The 19349-nt window shown below is 34.3% G+C and overlaps 1 protein-coding gene across 3 annotated transcripts in view; it reads right to left on the reverse strand.

The window, feature by feature from the left end:
* The window catches only part of ADK (adenosine kinase), a 517994-nt gene that overhangs the window by 164305 nt on the left and 334340 nt on the right, over window positions 1-19349 (reverse strand). The window lies entirely within an intron of this gene.

Genomic DNA, 19349 nt, shown 5'->3' on the forward strand with positions numbered 1-19349 from the left:
GAAATTAAAAATGCCATCTCCACAGAGTCATTTTTGGTCGGAATAAAAGATACCTATAAAAAATACAAACATCTATATAATACAAACTTTAAAATACAATTATAAAATGCAAGGGAGAAAACAGCAGCATTTGATTAGAAGAAAAATCTATCATATGAGTACAATATACTTGGTATGTGCCATTATGCTAGAGTATAACACATTACTTATTTCATATTAGATTTGTATACTCAACACTGAAAGAATTCTGGGAATCCACATAAGAAAAAAATATTTCAAAGGTCTCATTTAAGACAATAATTACATTTAAATTACGGAAATAGTAATGAAGTCAGATTGGATCTTTTTATCTTCTTATAAATAGTTTGGATTCTTAAAAGGGACATACTATTTATTAAAAAGTAAAATTAGTTTAGAAATGAAATTAGTTCACTAAAATCATAGCTTGTTAACTTATGCCTAAAATGAATTCTTTAGAAAGATTCTGAGTTGAAATTTTCAAATAATGAGAAAATAATTCAGTGATAATAAAAAATATTAATTAAAATTTTATGTCAGGAAAGGTGTATTTTAAAACGCTATTTATCTATATCTTAAAAGTGTTAATAAAAGCCTTTAAAAATAGATTTATGCCTTCTAGAAAAAAGTATAAACAAGGACATGAATGCTTACATAGGAAATTGATTTGAATGGTGCACAAGAGAGTGAAGGAGTACACAAAGAGCAAAAGAAGATAAAGTCGGAAAGGACAGTTAAGTCAAGAATGCAAAAGGTCTTGGGTGGCAGGTGAGGAGTTGATTAGGTGGGGTGGGAACACATGATGGATAATGAAGATTTCTTTGAAAGAAAGGAATAACAACCTTATATGAAAATTTAAAGGAAAGTTAATTTGGACAACAATAATTCAACAACAGTCAAAAGCAGAAAAGAAAAACATAAAGTAGAGAACAAGAGGAAGGCAAATGAGGACAGTAAGTGATGACAGAAATCCAACAGGGAAAGTTTTAAGAAGATATTTAAATGTAGCCAATGCTATCAATGGATAAAGAATGAGCAAAACCCACTGGATTTGATGATTAAGAGAAAGTACTTATGGGATAAAGGTAGAATAAACAAACAAAAAAGTCAGCTGTTAAAGAATGAATTCTTTCGAATGGTGAGAAAGTAGGGGTAAAGATTATAAATTATTTTGGAAGATTTATCAATGAAAAATAATAGACTCATCTGAAATTTACTGAGCAATTATTGTGTTCCAGGCAATACACTAAAAAGCTTTCTATGTATATTAACACAGTTGTTATCATTTTCCTTATACCAAACCTATGAGGTAGATACTGTTATTCTCATTTTTATAATGATAAAGGCAAAATGTCCCCCTGGGTCATACAGTTTATATTGTGATGGAGCTTAGATTCAAATGACGAGATATAATGCCCCTAGTTTGAATAGGTAATTGAAAAGAGAAGAGAAGAAAGATATTTTACTGGGGGAGAGGAGAGTTGTTTTTAAGAACAATGCTAAGTTGGAGTATTTTTGATCTTTAACAAGAAGGATCTATTGCAGAAAGAGAAGAATGAAGAAGCAAGACAGGGAGGATGATTAGAAAGAACAAGGAACCAGAGAAGTTAGGGCAGTGGGAACTAGCAGGAAAGAAGAGTTAGCTTATAAATGGAAGAAATAACCTTGAAAATGTAAAGGAAATGTCTTTTAAAATGGTAAAAAGGGCTAATGAAATATTCAATTACAACTGAGGGACTACCACTTCCATCATGTAAACTTTAAAAATTTTAAAAAGAAAAAAATATTTTTTTCTATTACTTTCAAATTGAATATTAAAAGAATATTTAAAAAATTAACTATGAGGTAGGAGTCATGTATACTTGGACTTGCAGGGCTTATTGCCCATATGAATTCTGAGATATTGAGAGAGAATTCTACAGTACAACTATTTCTTATTACTAATGAAATTCTAATAAAAATGGTTCCTTATTATAATAGCATAATATTTTCTCATTTAAAAATCCCAATCCATTAATTCTTTACCAATTTTCAACTGTTCTAAAAGGTAACAAGTCTTAGTCTTAGGTAACATTATTTTTTAAATGTTTTCACCTTACTTTTTTAACCAACTACCACGTCACTTGCAAACTATGAACATCCAAGCTGTTTCCTTTGCTATTTTTGTCACTTGGAGAATTAAAATGAACAGTTTATATAGCATCTTGTCTCCATAGTAATATGTATGTACTTGCTTTTTAGTCTTTCATTTAATGAGGAGCGTTTAAAGCTAACCTCCCTCCCATTTCTTCCTAAAGTGTTCCAGCATGAAATAAAAACCTCCCAGAGCTAGCATTCTGCCAGCTGTGGATTAACCACAGACAGCCACAGAATGGTCTACACAAATAGTAACCTGGTCAAATAATTAGGCTTCTCACCAACTTTGGACTAAAAATTTGATCTGTGCTAAAATACATCTGATTGTAATTTAAGGTACTGAACAGTATGCCCCTGGAGTCCAAATTTGGCCTCATTCCAAATGTGTGTATGTGTGTTTTACTTTAAAATGCAACATAAGAGTATTGTGATGTGGACAATATAACTTCCATTTTGTCAGTTTTACAAAGAATATATAAAAACTATCAGCTTTTAAATGAGGAAAATTCACAATTTAAATTAATTCCATTTTTGAATAGTTTCTTGTTTTACTTTAAGTAAATATTTAGTATTTAAACAATTTAGGATTTGTGTTCTGTTATAGTGCAAAGACTTAAAATGGATGCCAACCATAATTTTTCTTCCTAGATTTATACCCTTTGCTAGGCCACACGTTCTAGACTGTATTATCACCAAAATAATAACAGTACCATTATAATTTTTTTTAAAGTGTCAGGTTTGCAATAAAAACAGGCCAGTAGTTTATATGGCTATAGTTTAGAAAAATATATAATCAACAAATTCTTGTGATTTTTCTAATTAGGGATTTCAGGCTATATGATAGTTAATCCTATGACTCTTTGTCCCTTTGAGCACCCCAAAACAAAGCAGATTCTAACATTTAAGAGATCTGATAATATTAATCAGTATTGAGAGTGAGGCAAGACAATTTTATCTATTAAAATGATAAATAAAACAGAACAAGAAGGTAGGAATAGGAGTGATGGGGAAAGACTAAGGCAGAGCCAAAGAACCATTTTTGCATAGCCAGACTTAATGCTTAGAAATCTCAAATACATGTGTTTGAACTGCACAGGTCCACTTATGCATGGATTTTTTGGGAAAAATACAGCACAGACCTATAAATGTATTTTCTCTTCCTTATAATTTTCTTAATAACATTTTCTTTTCTCTAGCTTACTTTATTGTAATACGTATTTAATAGACTGTTTATGTTATTGGTAAGGCTTCTGGGCAACAGTAGTTAACTACAATCAGTAGTTAAGTTTTGGGTGAGTCAAAAGTTATATGCAGAGTTTTGACTGTGCAGGGTGTTGGCACCCCTAGCCCCTGTGTTCTTCATGAATCAATTGTATATAAATTTGTCATCCAACTACTCTAATGGTTTCTTAGTGTAATAGTTTGATTTTTTAAAAGATTTATTCATTTATTTATTTGACAGAGAGAGAGAGGGATTGTGAGCACAGGCAAGGGGAGAGGGAGAAGCAGTTTCCCCGATAAGCAGGGACCATGCGGGGCTTGATTCCAGACCCTTGGGGGATCATGCCCCAAATGCAGACACTTAACTGAGACACCCAGGTGCTCCTCTTGGTGTAGTTTAAATGCTACACGGGAGGATGTAAGAAATTAAACTGCTTAATATACTAAAGGATAAAAAAAGGAATTGTTCTTGTTCTTTACCAGTATTTACTTTAATTCAGGAAAATGCTTTGGGGTTCTTTTTAATTGTCCCTACCTAAGAGCACAAATCCTTTTTATTATTTCCATTAACAATTATCTAAAGAATAGAGGTGCGTGCGTGTGCACACTTGCTCATATACATTGTAAATTCTAGGGATTTTTGGAACTATAAAAATAAAAGCAGACAAAAGACCATGAAAAATGTCTACAGTAAATATGACACAGGGTTAATATGTTTAGGCTATAAAGAGCTTTAAAAATAGATGAAGAATTAAACAAACATGAGGACACCAATAGATAAATGAGCCAAGAACATGAAAATGCATTCCATTAAAAGTGAAAAAGAAATATCCATTAAAAGTGAAAAAGTGAAAAAGAAGTAAATAAATATATATATATAAATAAATATATATAAATATGTATATTCCTTCCTAGCAATTAAAGAAACAACATGGTGAATAAAGTTTCCTCAGTGATGAAGAAAGGTTGGCAAAATTCATACATTAATACTGTCGGTGTGAGTGCAACTGATACTGTTTATCAGAAAATAATTTGAAAATACACATGAGGAAGCACAAACAAATTCCTACTCTTTGATCCAATAATTCTATTTTGAGAGTCTACTTTAGGGAAATAATCTAAAATATGGGAAAATACTCATTCATGAACATATCAGTATACTATTTGTTTTACTTAAAACCTGGAAACAATGTAAATATTTAATGATTGACTATTTCTAATTTTTTTTAAAGATTTTATTTATTTATTTGACAGAGATCACAAGTAGGCAGAGAGGCAGGTAGAGAGAGGGGGGGAAGCAGGCTCCCTGCTGAGCAGAGAGCCTGATGCAGGGCTCGATCCCAGGCCACCGAGATCATGACCTGAGCGGAAGGCAGAGGCTTAACCCACTGAGCCACCCAGGTGCCCGACTGACTATTTCTTAATAGGCACGAAAGAACTGGCATATTCCTTCTACTTTTCCACTCTAAATCTGGCTGTTGATTGTTTAAGATGTGGCTAGTTAAAAAAAAAAAAGGTGACTAGTTCAACTGAAGATCTGAATTACAAATTTTATTTAATTTTAATTTAAATATAAAAAGACATGTATGTAGCTAATGAGTACGTGCAATGTGCTCTAGCCAGTGTGACTATGGAATCTGATTTTAATTTAATTTATTTAAATGTAGAAATAGAAGCTCTGGAAAATATTTTTCTGCTAAACATAATTTTATTGCTTTGGTAGGACTACATTTAATTTTGATCATTGACAACTGAGTGAACTGACTGCTGTAAATTTAAGATAGACATCAATTTTAAAGGCTTAGTATGAACAAAAGATTGTCAAAAATATAATAATTTTATATAATTACATGTTGAAATGAAAAATTTTAGATATATTAAGTTAAATAAAACATATTATTAACATTAATTTTACCTGTTTCTTTTTACTTTTTCAATGTAGCTACTAGAAAGTTTTCAACTATATGTGATTTATATTTCCACTGGACATTGATGCTCTAGAGAATACTTTGAAAAAATTTAAAATTATGATTATGGAAAAATTATGATTATGGAAAAATTATGATTATGAAAACTAAGTAGAAAAGTGGAAAACGTTTATACCACATAAATGTTATATGAAGCATAAAGCATACAAACAGTGTGTACAAAATATGGTTATAAACTACGCTAAATCAAAAAGAAAAAACTGAAAGAGAATACACGCAGAGTAAAATGGTTAAATGTGAGTAGAAAAATTATGGGTAATTTTAATTTTTTAATTTTTCAAATTTTGGCGATGCCATTAAATTCTCTTCTGATAAAAATTATTAAAAGACAAATTATTTTGTTACTTATAGTAAATCTCTACACAAACAGATGTTTATAAACGGAGAGAAGTTTACTTCAAGAAACAAGAGTCAGAACAGATAAACAGCTGAGAGTAAGTCTATTTTACTTCTATAAGTAGATGGCAAAAAAAGGGAAAAAACTAAATATGAGACTGGTGGCTTTGGTAAACCTAAATCACTATTTACAATAGCAAAAGAGAAAATTAAGAAGGAAGTGTGATAACAGAAAAATATTTAGCCAACTAAAGAGTGCCCCCAAACCCAGACTACCAATGATGAGAGGGCTGAGAATTCCAGATGCTGCGTCTGAAGACATACCACTGTTGTCTGTTCTAAAGAACATACTTAGTCTGTTTTCCATAGCATGAGGAAGGTGCCATAGTAATACCTTTCAGAGAATGAGGTTGAAAGAATGAACAAATGAGAAGCCAAAAAACAAATACAACAACCAAATAGCATGTTTTCTTCTTAATAGGATCTACATGTTTTGTAAATCTCCCAGAGAGTGTGAAATGTATTTCCTTATAGGAGAGGGAGGATCAAATATGAATTATGACAAAGCATAGTTCCTATGTGCTTGTAAGGAAAATACTGACTTTGACAACATCAAGATAATGTATAAATCGTTTATAATTACAATGTTATGATATGCACTACTTCATACCAATGACAGCAATAGAATCACTAAAAGAAAAGAGCCAGAACAAATGCATTAGCAAATACCCAGATTGAATATAATGGAACAATGGAACAAAATAATTTACCTAGGCCTTCCCACCTATGTGGCTTCCTTTTGGAAGCATCAATGAAATCACTCAGTCTACATATATTTTAGTCTTTTTAGGGATTAAAATACCTGCAATCTTAACTATTCTATGAATGCAAAAGTTAGCTTTTCTTCCATCTGAAATAATCCCCTGAAAAAGCATGTAATAGGAGGCAGCAAGACATAGTGGGAAGAAGATAGGTTTTAGGGGGACATACATAGGATATTAATCACAGCTTTCTGGAAGTAAAAGGCAGTGTCAGGCATCCTGCAAGTCCATTTCTAGGGGAAAAGATAAGGCAAATGTGGTAAATGCACACTATTATATAGAGATTAAAAGCAATAAACTAGAAATATATACATGAGATTGGACAAGCTATATAGCTCATACTTTTATATATTGTGTATAATGTAAACATGCACCTAAAAAATGATACATTTTTCAAGGATATAAAACTCATATCAAACACATTAGAGTTCCCATGGTGTGAAGAGGAATGGGATTAAGGATCAGGAATGATAGGAAAAATAAAATAATAGGAAAGGAGCCATGTCTAAGCCAGATGAAAATAATCTCACAGGATTTATTCAATTCTCAGACCAGAGAGTTTAAACAAACCAGTATACTTACTTACTTGCTTGCTTATTTATAACCATATTACACTCAACATGGGGCTTGAAATCATGACCCTGAGACCAAGAGTTGCTGTTCTACCGACTGAACCAGCCGGATACCCCAACAACATATTTCTTTTCAACAGTTTTGCCAATCTGACTACTATTTAACTGTGCTTTGGGGTTATGTAACCTCTCTAGGCCTCACCTCATTGTTCTCATCTGAAAACTGGGAATGGTAATACCTATCAATGTCATCATAAGAACTAAATGAGTGCTTAACACAATGTTTGTCATGTTATATGCGCCTCACATGTTTCCATTTTATTATTACTATTCCTATAGTAATATGAAGAACATTAGAAAGTTCTGTTTTGTTTTTGCATGATGGTGAGTTCTGCAGTTATAACTCTTAGTTACAGTACTGAACAAAAGTATGCTCTTTAACATCGATATACAGTTTGGTATTTCCTTTGAAATATAAATACATAAAATCCATCATTCCCTTTCCAAAAGCTTTGCCTCCTCTCTTTCCTTGATTTAATCATCCTATATCCTGCTGACAGATTAATCACCCTAATCACTCTTCTTTTCCTAGCAAATTAAATCCAAATGCCTCACACCCAAGCATTCAAAACTCTCCACAAAATACTCCAATTTCCACATTAAACCAGCTGCAACCTCCATTACTCTACAACATATGTCCTTGCTTCAATCATACAGAATGATTCGCTTCTACCAAAATGAGCCTTCTGAGTCTTTATGTTGTTCTATCAGAAATATTCACTACCTCTACCTGTTGGAATTTTACCCCTCCATCAGGGCCCATTTAAATCTAAATTTAAATATGAATTTCATCCCACAAAGACTTAATTACATTCCCACAAAGATGTACTCATTCCTCTTTGAACATCCTTAATATGTAATATGAATTTCATTTTGTTTATTTTTAAACAACTTGCATTTGCCTTATCTCCTTTACCTGACTGTAAGTAACCTTAAGGGCCAGTGTATTTTTTAAAATGTTTGCTCCAGTACAAAGCACAGTGTGTACAATATACAGATAATTTAAAAATACTGGTTAAATTTTTATTGAGAGTCTATCTAGATTCCCACATAACTGAAATGCTATTTTGAAAAAAAGAAAAGAAAAAAGAACTGCTGCATTTTCACATGCTAAGAGAAGAGTATATTCATTTCAGAGTTGGACAACTCTTTAGTTCATTTTTTTTAAAAGATTTTATTCATTTATTTGACAGCAAGAGAAACAGTGAGAGAGAGAGAGAACACAAGCAGGGGGAGTAGGAGAGGAAAACGTAGGCATCCTGCTAAGCAGGGAGCCTGATGCAGGGCTTAATCCCAGGACCCTGGGATCATGACCTGAGCCAACGGCAGACAATTAATGACTGAACCATCCATACCCCGCAACTCTTCAGTTCAGAGGATCTGAAACTTTGTCAGTTCCCAGCACCCTTAGGGTATAAGTAATTTTTTTTTCATGGTGCTGTAAAACAGGCCTAACAGTTCTGGTTTTTTGTTTGCTTGTTTTTAACGTCCAAATAACCTAAGTACCGATAATCCTAACTACTTAACAGCTGGTTTGAGAAAATAATACATATAAAATTTACAAAACACTTTTTACTTAAAAAATAACCACAATACTTATTAATGGGATATGTGTACAACTCCTTAAAGCCTTGGATTGAAATTGAATAGTGTAACCCTCATTTCCTGTTCTATCCTGATATTCAGGAGGTACTTGTTTTTTTAAACCATGGCAACCAATCCCAAAACAGGATATCATCCTAAGGAAGGAAAGGAATGTATCACTATCTAATGTTGTAATTGTGTATTACTCTGACATAAAATATTCTATAGCACTCTTGTGAATTTGCTGCAGTACCCTGGGGTGTCTCATTGCATAGTTTGGGAACTGTGGATTTAGTTGAAGAAAATACCTTGATGAGCACTTTTATTTGAAAGAGCTGAAGTTCTTCTTTGGGTATGATTCAGAGTATTTAGAAAATGGGAATAATTTACTCTACACAAGAGAAGTAAATCTGAGTATAAGGATAGCATTCTGGGGAGCAGAGGTAAGAGGATCTTATAGAAATGGACCCAGACTAGACGATGGCTGTGGGGTACCCCGAAAATAAAATACAGCCAATGAAAACTTGCCTGTGGCTGGGATGCCCTAACAACTTTTGTAATGATGATACCTAGTAATCAATTTTCATTTGTTTTCTAACCTACATAGTTATAATCCCTCTCTGCTAACTTAAACCTTCCATAAAAATTAGTTCTTCACCTTCAAAATACATGTAAATAATTTTTTATTTTATGCTCAATTAAGTTTGAATTTAATTATTATTTAATTTAATTATTTATTAATTTAATCTAATTATTTGAATTTAATTATTATTTTTGTCCTTAAATCCAGTGTTTAATGTCCAATAAATTTTTAAAAAAGATTTTATTTATTTACTTGAGAGAGAGAGAGCAGAATGAGAGAGAGAAAGAACACAGGAACAGGCTGGGAGGGGCAGAGGGAGAGGGAGAAGCAGACTCCCAGCTGAGCAGGGAGCCTGACCCAGGGCTCAATCCCAGGACCCAGGGATCATAACCTGAGCTGAAGGCAGACTTTTAACTGACTGAGCCACCCAGGCGCCCATATCCAATCAATTTTTAACTCTGTAGTAACTCTTACAACTATGCTATCTTTCTCATTAAAAAAACATTAGTACTAACTTCCCATAAATATACCCTCATTACTTTATAAACACTACTGCTACAGTTTCCTGTTTTGGCAAAATTCCTTTGCTCAAAGACCTTAAATGGTTCATTTCCTAATAATACATTTAAGTTCCTGACAGGGCATTTAAAATCCTCTAATCTGTCTTTCCTATATTACCTCTGATAATTCACCTTCATGAAACTCTTATTCTGATCACATGGGCCTTCTATATAGCCTAAGTAGAAATCCTATATTTTCCTATATACTTTCATTTGCTGGTGATATTTATTCACTCTCTAGAATCTGTTTTTAATTTCCACTTAGTCAACAAAAGTAAGGGCTGGCAAATGTTTTCTGTTAAAGGTCCAGTAGAAAATACTTTAGGTTGGTGGGGCATATGATTTCTACTGCAATACTCAACTCTGCTATTGTACCACTAAAGCAGTTATAGACAATACATAAAAGACTGAGGGTGGCTGTGTTTGAATAAAACTTTATTCACAGTAATAGCCAGTGGGTGAAATCTGGCCCAAGGGTCATACTTTGCGGACTCTTGAACTAAAGGAAAAGAAAGAAATACATACTATTAAGTGGAAATGAAAACAACCACTAAGATAAAAAGAAAGTTGGTAGAGAATATTAGCAGGAAATTCAATGTTGGGCAATAATGAGATTTAGCTTCCTCTTAATAATAAACAGTGAAGAAAATGAAGGTTAAAGTAGGTTTAGAGAGAGAATGAAATCATAATTACATTTCCTAATGTCCTATCTTGAATTGAGGACATCTATTTTCTGAAGCTAGCACTAAGACAACACAAGTCGCTCACATCGGAGTGGGTCACCCAATTTCAACAGGATACTGATATCTTGTTTTGGTAGTTGTTGCTACCCGTCTCCACCCCTCAGTCCCACTCAGTGCTTCTCCCTAGAAGTAGGGGAAGTGGTAGAATGTGTTAATAAGGCTAACCAATGTTTTTGAAGACAATTTTTGAATTTTTAAAAACAAGTCATCATTGGAGTGCCTGGTTGGCTCAGCCGGCAGAGCAAGAGACTCTTGATCTTGGGATCATGAGTTCAAGTCCCATGTTGGGCATAGAGATTACTTAAGAAAACACACAAATGAATCACAATCGTGGTAGAAGGTTGGGGTTCACAAACCAGGCAACTGCAGACTACAATTAAAATACAGGGTGGCTCCTTTGATTGGCAAGGTGTTCCAGAGAGGAGTGCTCTTTCAATTCAAACTTTGGTCTGCTTCTTGGCAAATTACTAAAATAAACACTGCTATTCTTACTTTTTAAAAGAGTAAGTGGCACAAATGAGCTATCTTTATCTTGATTTTTATGTAGAAGTAAACACTGGAGTAGTATGTCCCCCTAAAATGTAAAAAATAGCAACAGATAATGTAGTAGCATGTTATAGTTTAAAAAGAGAAATGACTAGACTAGAAATTCTAGCCTAGGTTTTAGACAAGCTACTTTGAAACACTTGAGCAATATATTTAATCTTGATGAGCTTTGGTTTCTTCTATTACAATAGACAAAAGGTTGGCTGGATGATCTGCAGTGGCCCTTCCATTCTCAAAAACAACAGAATTCAGGGATGTGTGGCTGTCTCAGTCAGTAGAGCATGCAACTCTTGATATTGGCATTGTGAGTTCAAGCCACACACTGGGTACAGAGTTAACTTAAATAAATAAAGAGGACATTAAAAAAAAAAACAACTCAAGTTTAAAATTAACAACTGTTAACTAAGGTGAAATTCATATAACATTAAATTAACCATTTTTATTTACCTTTTTAAAAGATTTATTTATTATTAGAGAGAGAGAGTGTGAGCATATGTTGGGGAAGGGAGAGAAGAGTAGGCAAAGAGGGAGAGAGAATCTCAAGCAGACTCCCTGCTGAGAGCAGAGCCCAACTCAGAGCTTGATCCTATGACCCTGAGATCATGACCTGAGACAAAATCAAGAGTTGACACTTAACCAACTGAGTCACCCAGGTGCCCCAAAATTAATCATTTTAAAGTGAACAATTCAATTTCATTTAGTATATTAATGGTGTTGTACAACCATCACCTCTGTTTAGTTTTGAAACATTTTCATCATGCCCAAAAACAAACCCGTACTCATTAAAAAGTTACTCCTAGCCACTGGCAACTGTTAATCTGTTTTTTGTTTCTATGGATTTATGTATTCTGGGTTTTCATATATCATACATTATATGATCTTTTATATCTGGCTTCTTTCACTTAGCATAACATTTCTGAAGTTCATTCATGTTGTAGTATGTTGTATATTTATTACTTTTTATGGCGGAATAATATTCCATTGCAAAGATATCTCAAAATGTGTTTATCTATCTATCTGGTTAGGGACATTTGGCTTGCTTCCATAACTTATTTTTTTCCACAATATTTTTAGAAGCAATAAATAATATACATATCAAAAGTGTACTTCAAACACAGGAAAGAGCTAAACTGTCAATAAATGCACTTATGCTGACCCTGACATCTTCTCCTTTGTGCTGCCAGCATGTCAAAAGGAAAGGATTGCTTTTAGACTTGAATAATTTCTTTATTGCTGAAGCCAACTCTGATTGCTAACTGATTTGTATCTAACCACTCACAACAGTAGCACAAGAAGTAAAAAAGGTATAGATAACTCATGACACTAGCTATGAAAATGTGGGAGGCCACGGTAAGGCTTGAGACGAGAACCAAACCAGGCCCTGACTTGTGCCTCCTTTAAAGGCTGAGTAGCCGAACAAAAGGCTTAGGTCGATAAAGCCGAGTAGCACTGACAAAGGGTCTGTGCTATGTGTTGTGCGCTCGCCTACGTGACTTCCCACACGTTTGCTAGTCAGATAGAAACGATTTGGTCGGGGTCAGAAATTCTTGCCTGGTCCTTGCTGTCCTTGCACGGGCTATAGACTACACCACTGTAAGACTGTGCTGTGCTTACACAAACTATGTCTTGGGTGGCCTTGAAGTCAGTACATCTGGCGCTAGAGGGTCTGCTATTGGTGCTTGGGAAATAGATAATGGGAAAGCTTGAAGGATTTTCTGTGCATGTTGCAAACTCTTTAGTAATCAGCTAAAAATAGATACTTTCTTATGATTGTTTCTGTTAGCTATATAATGCCTTGCTGCCTTAAATAAAATTGGCACTATTGGACATCCTCCTTGGTGCTCCTCCTGCCCCCATCTCTTTGTCTCTTAATTTCTTTTCAGCATCCTCTTACCCTCTTGACCCTGGTCGATTTGTCCCGCCAGCCGCGACATGAAAACTTTAGGATACTGAAAGTTTGTATGTTAATGAAATATTATTTTTCAGATCATATATTACTTAGACATTGTCTTCTGGCTATTACTAAGTTATATGATTTGTTACAATTCTTAAGATAAGTGACTAAAATACATTTTTAATACTGAGATAGAACAGTAGTTTTCTTTCTTTTTTTAAAAATAATTTATTTATTTATTTGACAGAGAAGGAGAGAACATGAGCAGAGAAGCAGCAGAGGGAGAGGGTGAAGTAGGCTCCCAGTTAAGCAGGGAGCCCAATGGGGTGCTTGATCCCAGGACCCTGAGATCATAACCGGACCTGAAGGCAGCCAGCCGCTTAACTGACTGAGCCACCCAGGCGCCCCTAGGACAGTAGTTTTCAAAGTGTAATTCCTGAATCAGCAGGTTCTTACCACTAGGAACTTGGTAAAAATGAAAAACTTAGGTCCCAACCCAGACCTATGCAATCAGAACCTGTGGGTCTGTTTTCACAAGCCCTTCGGGTGATTTTCATGCATGTTAAAATATGAAAAACACAGATCTAGAACAATATAAAAGAGCCATTCATTATCCTTAAGACTTTTATCCAACATAGAGAAACTAAGAAACTTTATGAAAATGGCAAAAGGGGACCCACTAAAAATATAAAACCTGTCTGTAGTGGGAGAAAAATAGGTTGTAGCTTTTAGTTCTAAGAGGTAACTCTAATATTAGCTAGATGAAAAATTAGGATTAATTCAAGATATATCTCCTGAGGCCAGGGAAACAAAAGCAAAAATAAACTACTGGGAACTCATCAAAATAAAAAGCTTCTGCTCAGAAAAGGAAATAACAAAACTAAAAGACAACCTACTGAATGGGAGAAGATAATTGCAAATGACATATCTGATAAGGGGTTAGCATCCAAATATATATAAAGAATTGATACAACTCAATACCAAAAAAACTCAAATAATACAATTAAAAAATGGGCAGAAGACATGAATAGACCTTTCTCCAAAGAAGACATACAGTTGACCAACAGACAAATGAAAAGATGCTCAACATCACTCATCATTAGGGAAATGCAAATCAAAACCACAATGAGAGATCACCACACACCTGTCAGGATGCCTAAAATCAAAACCACAAGAAACAAGTGCTGGTGAGGATGTAGAGAAAAAAGAACCCAATATACACTGTTGGTGGGAAAGCAAACTGGTGCAGCCACTGTAGAAAACACTATGGAGGGTCCTAAAAAATTAAAAACAGAACAACTGTATGATCCAATAATTATATTACTGGATATTTACCTAAGGAATATGAAAAATGTAATTTAAAATGATATATGTGAAAAAAAAATGATATATGCGGGGCGCCTGGGTGGCTCAGTGGGTTAAAGCCTCTGCCTTTGGCTCAGGTCATGATCCCAGGGTCCTGGGATCGAGCCCCGCATCGGGCTCTCTGCTCAGCGGGGAGCCTGCTTCCTCCTCTCTCTCTGCCTCTCTGCCTACTTGTGATCTCTGTCAAATAAAAAAAAATTAAATTAAAATGATATATGCAAGTTTATAGCATATGTTTATAGCAGCATTATTTATATTAGCCAAATTACAGAAGCAGCCCAAGTGTCCGATGACAGATGAATGGATAAAGATGTGGCATATATACACAATGGAATATTATTCAGCCATAAAAAGGAATGAAATCTCACCATTTGCAAGAACATGGATGGATCTAGAAAGTATAATGTTAAGCAAAATAAATCAGTCTCAGAAAGACAAATAACATATGATTTCACTCACATGTAGAATTTAAGAAACAAAACAAAGGGGAAAAAAAAGAAACAAACCCAAAAACAGACTCATAATTATACAGAACAATCATATGGTTATCAGGGGAGCTGAGTGGAAGGATGGGTAAAATAGTGAAGGGGATTAAGAGTACACTTATCTTAATTAAAAAAAAATTTAAAAAAAGAGTACACTTATCTTAATAAGGACTGAGTAATATACAGAACTGCTGAATCACTATATTATACACCTGAAACTAATATAACACTTTATGTTAACTATAGTATAATTAAAATAATTTTTACCAAAATTAGTTTACCTATAACTATGACACTGGTCTAAGCACAGTCACTCTACTATTATTTTGTCCATTTATTTGGTTTCCAAGTTGTTTCTCTTGAAAAGAGGGTTCTGCAGTTAAAATATTTAAAATTAAACCTTAAAGAGGTGCCTGGGTGACTCAGTGGGTTAAGCCTCTGCCTTTGGCTCAGGTCATGATCTCAGGGTCCTGGGATCAAGCCCTGCATTGGGCTCTCTGCTCAGCAGGGAGCCTGTTTCCCCTCTTTCTCTGCCTGCCTCTCTGCCTACTTGTGATTTCTCTCTGTGTCAAGTAAGTAAATAAAATCTTAAAAAACAAAAAACAAAACAAAACAAAAAAACCTTAGAGAGATTGGTGTACTTGTCCAAGGTCATACAACTAATGATTTGAGGAGGCACTAGAATTCTAGTCTACTACCTCATATATTTGCTTATTTGTTTATATTCACTCATGTCATGTTCTATAAATAATGAGACAACTTAAAAAAATAAAAGATCAAGGAAAATAAAACTCAGATTAGGTTAAGTTTGGGGGTAAAATGAAATATACAGCACAGAACTCTTGAATTAACTCTGAACCTAGTTCTAAGTTTCTTGATAGCCAAAGCAAAAAGTAAGACAACCAGTTATCTGGCTTTCATTCTTGAAGAGATGAAAAATAACATTTTTGTACGAGAAACATTTTTTTTTAAGATTTTGTTTGAGCCGGGGAGCAACAGGGAGAGGGACAGGAAAAGGAGGCTCCCTGCTGAGCAGGGAGTGCAACATGGGGCTCCATCCCAGGACTCTGGGATCATGACCTGAGCCAAAGGCAGATGATTAAATGACTGAGCCAGGCACCCTGAGAAACATTTGGTTTTAAAACATACTTTTTTTTTTTTTTTAAAGATTTTATTTATTTATTTGACAGACAGATCACAAGTAGGCAGAGAAGCAGGCAGAGAGAGAGGAGGAAGCAGGCTCCCCACTGAGCAGAGAGCCCGATGCGGGGCTCGATCCCAGGACCCTGGGATCATGACCCAAGCCGAAAGCAGAGGCTTTAACCCACTGAGCCACCCAGGTGCCCCTAAAACATACTTCTTATAAGGTGCATAACATATAAACACTAATTAATATAGAAGACTGTGCTGTCTGCAACAACTTCTCAATAGCTAGTTCAGTCTATTTATTGTAACATTCTTCAGTGAAAGACTATAGCCTTGATATCAACACAACTCAGTGAAAGCAATGCAGGGGGGAGAAAAGACCAAGTAAATAGTTCTCTGATGTCTGAGCATAAAACCTGGAGTTTTTAGAGTAAGGATAGACTCTACGTTCCTTACTTAATCCTCTCTCAATATCAATTCTCCAAAGCAGGGTGAGAAAACAGTTGAAGAGTAGACAATTTGAGGCTGTACTTTCTCTAAGAGTCTTCTTCTCATTTGGTACATATTCTGTAACACCAGGCCACCCACTCTATTATATAAAGAATAATCAAATTATTTGTCATGGAAATCTGCTCAGTGGTAAAATCCTTATGATTTATATTAGGTAAATGTCAATATAAGAAGATACACATTACTGTTCTGTAATACAATTTGCTCAAAGATACTTTCACCAACTATTCTAGGTAGTGCTACAATGTACTCAAACTTGTCACTTTTATATGGCTTTATTTATTTTTAAACATAGCATTCATCATTACCTAATGTTACATTATACATTCACTTATTTATTTTATTTGTTCTCTCTACTATTGGAATGTAGTATCTAGCAGGGCAAGAACATCTGTTTTATTCATTATTGCATCCCTAGAGCAATGCCTGGCATGTAGTTAGAAAAATATTTAAAGATTTTTTTGAATGAATGAGTTTACTTAGACTGCAGAGAGGGGCGGAAAAAGAGATGGTATAAAGTTAAAACATACTAATCTGAGAACAACAGTTAGCTGAAGCAATGGCTGCTACCTATGTCTTATCTCTCTCCAAGACCATATGGAACAAGGATGGAAAAATAAATCTACAAAAAACACGCCCTCAGCATAACCTGAAGAAAAAGAGAATGCCCAAAAAAACATCAAAATAACTACAATTAAAAAAGGAAAAACCACCAAGTTCTGTTGTAAGATCTGTTACATTCATGTTCCACCACCACACTATCATGAGGCCTTGTGGAGGGCAAAGGCCTGTTGGATAAAGAGAATTTGGTAACTGGGCCTAAGGTCAAACTAAAACTACTGTCAGAAAGATAATATCCAGGAGCGCCTGGGTGGCTCAGTGGGTTAAGCTTCTGTCTTCAGCTCAGGTCATGGTCTCAGGGTCCTGGGATTGAGCCCCTCCATGGAGGGAGCCGGCTTCCCTGTCTTTGCTGGCCTCTTTGCCTACTTGTGATCTCTTTCTCTCTGTCAAATAAATAAATAAAATCTTAAAAAAAAAGAAAGAAAGAAAGAAAGAAATGTGATATGCATCCTAAATATGAAAATATTTAACATGTATCCAAATAGATCCAAGGAGGAAATTAAAAGTATATTACTTTAAAGGGATATTCTTTAAAATGTACATTTTCTGAGGAAGAAAAAAAAAAGGCAAAAAAAGAAGCCTCTTTGGCAACTGAGCAATGAAGATGAAAAGAAGGAAATGGAAGTTTTAAGAGTTTTGAAAAAGAGCATAAAATTGGAGAACTCACAATCCCTAACCTATCCCAGAAGAAAAACACACCGAAAACAAGTACTATCTCCACTCCACAAAACAAATCCACCAAAGAATCTGCACTTTGATATACTAATGGAAGAGGGTACTGTTTTTACTAGGAATCATTTAAAGACCATAATACAGCCCCACCACCACCACCTCCACATATACATACCCACACTGACCAAGAGAAAGAGTAAGAGATAGCTACCAAGCATCAGAAATGAAAATCAATACTTATCAACTGAGGAAAACTCCATCAAGGAAAATCAATCTGAGGCAGAAGAAAATAACAAGGCAATACCACAAATGGAATGAAATATAGTCAAACAAGCATCTGAAGATATGAAAACCCATCATGAATCTGAAATTCCAAAATTAAGAACAGAAATAAACAAAACAACTGAAAGAGAGTTGACAGAACTCAGCAAAGAGAAAGGAAGACAGAGATAAAATCAATTCAGAAATGAAGAATAAACTACAGGGTGCCCAAAGAAGAATAAACTCAAATGAAAATTTAATAAGGGACACCAAAGAAAGGCAAGAAACTAAAAGGGAATGAAAATGAGATAATAAGGAAGAAAAAAAAGAGTCAGAGAAGAATAATAGAATTTAAGTTGGAATATGGATATCCCATATTCCAAATTCCAAATATGGATATTCCATTATTCCAAATTCCATTATTCCATTATTCCATTATTTGGGAATAATGGAATATAAGACATGGTAAAAGGAACAATATTCATACTGTTTGAGTACCCCCGCAGTAGAAGGGGACAAAGTTAATATTTAAAACTAATCCCCCCCCCAAATTTTAAGAAATAAAGCTTGAATCTAAACACTGAAAGGGCTCACTGGATACCAGGAAAATGAACCCATAATGAGCAACTTGTAGATGTTATCAGAGTGAAACTATTACATTTCAAGAATAGAAACCAAACCTCCAGGAACAACAGTCAAATAATGTATAAAGGTGAAATAATTTGACTGGTATTAGACTTTTCAAAACCATCATATGACAAAGAAAGAATTGAGCAGCAAATTTTTAAAAATTCAAATAAAGATTTTTATATCCAGACAAGTTTTCCTTTAAATACAATGACTAGAAAAACAGATTTCAATACATAGAATTTAGGTAATTCCTGTGCACATGAGTTGTTTTGAGGAATCTATCAGAGCAGGAGTTTTGAAATGATGCTAAACTTTTAAAGATATATACATGTACATCTATGGCTAAAATAAAAATAGAGGTAAGGGTAAAAGAATAAAGTACAAATTTTATATGTTAGGAAAAGAAGAAATAACGTAAGTAACTAAAAGTAAATGTAACTAAAAATGATACAGAAGGCAAGAGAATAAAATAAAGGGCTGTTGTATACACAATAGATGAGAGTTAAAGCATACCAACCCAGATACACCAGACAGTGTGAAAGATTAAGTAAAATAACTAGACACTTAGAAAAGGTCAAGTAAGTGTAAGCAAGGGGC

The sequence above is a fragment of the Lontra canadensis genome, unplaced genomic scaffold (genome assembly GCF_010015895.1).
Source record: "Lontra canadensis isolate GAN:19392208 unplaced genomic scaffold, GSC_riverotter_1.0 scaffold3, whole genome shotgun sequence".
Classification (NCBI taxonomy): Eukaryota; Metazoa; Chordata; class Mammalia; order Carnivora; family Mustelidae; genus Lontra; species Lontra canadensis.